The following is a 3185-nucleotide window of genomic DNA, read 5'->3' on the forward strand; positions in this document are numbered from 1 at the left end:
GGCCGTCAGACCCTTCCCCAGCTCTGTTCCCTGCCCTGGACACGCTCCAGCCCCTCAATGTCTCTTGTCAGGAGGGGCCCAGAACTGATCCCAGGACTGGAGGTGCCCCAGCAGTGCCAGCACAGGGCACCACACTGGGCCTCTGGACACACCATGGCTCTGACAGCCCAGGGGCCATTGGCCTCTTGCCCACCTGGGCACACCTGGGCACATGTCCAGCCACTGTCACCAGCACTCCCAGATCCTTTCCCAGCTTTCCAGCCACTCCTGCCCCAGCTTGGAACATTCCATGGGACTGTTGTGACCCAAGGGCAGAACCTGGCATTGGTCTTGTTGACCCTCCCACTGCTGGCCTTGGCCATGGATCCAGCCTGTCTGTTCAATCAGACATTCCCTAACTCCTGACTTCTCCTCCCACAGGTTTGGGGCATTGCCTTGGGGATGCAGAGGGGGTGAAGCTCTGTAGGGATGAAGCTCACAGACAGTGCAGATCCTCCACGTGCTGAGGGTATTTACGTGCCTGGGCAGACTGATTTACTTGGGCTAGGAAGAGCTTAGTAAAGCAGAACAGCTATTCCCAACTTCTCCCTGGATACTCCCCTTACTACAAAATAAATGTGTCCACACAGGCAGCTCATCAACACTGTCTGCTTCAAAGCAAGCTGGGCTGCAGAGGAGCCCTCACTGTTAGGACTGGCAATCTCTGCACCCTGAGCTGTCACCGAGCCCAGGGCTGAGCCCTGCACATGACTTCTCACAGTTTTCATGCAGTCTGGCACAAAGAACAGCTTCAGTCATACCCCACAGCTCTGCTGAGGCACAGCTTCTTACTGAGTGTGGCTGCAGGCTGGTGGAATCACAGAATCTCCTGAGCTGGAAGGGACCCACAGGACCATCCAGTCCAACTCCTGGCCCTGCACTGACACCCCAACAATCCCACCCTGTGCACCCGGAGAGCCTTGGCGAAACGCTCCTGGAGCTCTGGCAGCCTCGGGGCTGTGCCCATTCATTCCCTGGGGAGCCTGGGCAGTGCCCAGCACCCTCTGGGGGAAGAACCTTTTCCTGATCTCCGGCCTGACCCTCCCCTGACACAGCTCCAGCCCTTTCCATGGGTCCTGTCCCTGCTCACAGAGAGCAGAGATCGGAGCTGTCCCTCAGGAGGAATCTGTAGCCCCCCAGGAGGTTCATCCTGATGACACCAGTTGGGCTCTGCCCCTCTTGCCTTCCCCAGCAGAAACCCCTCACCAACTCTCCTTACACTAAAAACCATCTTGTCAGTCAAGATCTATCCTGAGTTCCCACCTCCCTTCATCTCTCTCCCCATTAAATATTTTACAGTGGAATCAAGTCAGTTTTCCCACTGTTCTGGGGGCAGATGTACATCCCCAACACAGGCTTCACTCTGTGCAAATCCCTGTGCACAGTCAGGCCATGGTGTACTCCGGGCTGTCCCCAGCTGTGCAGCTGCCCTGTGTCCCTGCCAACTCCTGGCTCTGTCTGGGCACAGAACGAGGCACCTCCAAACAGCAGGAGGCAGAAGGGAACTGCCATGTGCCAGCTGCAAGGTCCTGAGACAAATTATTATTAACACCTTGTCCTGTCCCATTGTTTCAACAGCGAGAAGGAAAACACACTCAAACTCCTTTTTGTATAAGCTCCTTTGCAAGCAGGTTACAAAGCAGCAATGGCCCGCCTCGATTTTCCATATAACTATGATTTTCTTAAACATTTATCCTGATCTTCAGGCACTTTGGAGTTCTAAGGGGTTTTTTTAAGCTCCAGTTTGAGTATCACAGATTGTTTCCAATATCAAGAGTAAGTGAAGGAAGTGTTTCAAAAGCAAAGGAGATTTTAACCCTCTCAGAAGTGTTTCTCCCAGTGCAGGATTGCAGCCACATCCTGCCCAGGCTGGAACATGTGGAATAGAAACTCCAAAGGAAAATGAAAGGTGGGCAAGATCATCAAGGGCAGAAAGTTCATGCTACCTGGAATGATAAAGCTGCAAAGATGGTCGAAGTATGTGGGGAAAAGGGAAATTCCTGATTTACTGCTGATTCCTGGATTGTCAGCCTGCCTCTTCCCTGCTCTGTCAGGCAGACAGGCAGAGATAAAGCCCTACCAAGGGACACTCCTTTTGTCTCCAACAAATTGTCCAGTGCTGAGGGAAGGATGGAGGAATTTGTCTGTGCCTTCCTAAGCAAACAGAGGCTGGAGGGGGCTAAGCCCAAACAGCCTGCACACCTGCCTGTCAGGTCCCATTGATAAGCCACGGGTAGAGGTCACTGATCCTCAAAGCACTGACGTAAGGAAGTAGGAAATGTGTCACCTCTGCTGTCCCTGCTGCAGGGTAATGACAGGTGACTCATTTCGAATGTTTTCTCAGTACAGACACAAAAAAAGTTGCCATGGAATCTTTAGGGGGGCAGCTTCCAGGGGGTCTCTGTTCTGGCCCTGCTCCTGTTCCCTGGCTGGGAAGGCACAGCATGGCCTGGAGCCAACCCAAACAGTGCCAGGCCCAGGACACCGTGACACAGGATGTCCCCAAGCCTGCTCGGGACACTGGCACACTCCGGCTGATCCAGGAGCTCCGTGCCAGGGATGAACCCACGGCACCTGCCAGTCCCACCTGCCTGACCACAGAGGGCATCTAAAACCACCAGAGATTCCCAGGGCACAGCTGGGACTGGAGTCCCTGCAAGGTCACAGGGGGAGGGGGGGGCTGGGGGCGATCAGAGAGGAAAGGGAAAAGGAACCAGGATAGAGGGAAGCTTAGGAGAGGAGGAAAAGGGAATGGCAGGGAGAAAGGGGAGGCTGAGGGCAGAGAGATGAAGGGGCAGAGGGGCTCAGTGGGGTCCTCGGGGCAGAGGGATTAGTGCAAGGGATGGGGGGTCACTGGGGATGTGGTGGGGGGGTCACTGGGCGGCAGGGGCGGCGGCGGGCTGACAGGGAGGCCATGGCGTCACTGAGGATGGGGGGGGGTCTCTGAGGGGATGACAAGGGGTCTCCGAGGGGTGTCTCTGACGGGGTGACAGGGACACCGGAAGGTCGCTGAGGGGAATGAAGCGGGATCCCTGAGGGGGTAACAGAGGATCCCTGAGGGGGTAACAAGGGGTGACAGGAATACCGGGCGGCCGCTAAGAGGGGTGACAGGCAGGCCGGGGGATGGTCGCTGGGGGGGGACAAGG

Source organism: Corvus brachyrhynchos, unplaced genomic scaffold (assembly GCF_000691975.1).
Source record: "Corvus brachyrhynchos isolate BGI_N302 unplaced genomic scaffold, ASM69197v1 scaffold555, whole genome shotgun sequence".
NCBI lineage: Eukaryota > Metazoa > Chordata > Aves > Passeriformes > Corvidae > Corvus > Corvus brachyrhynchos.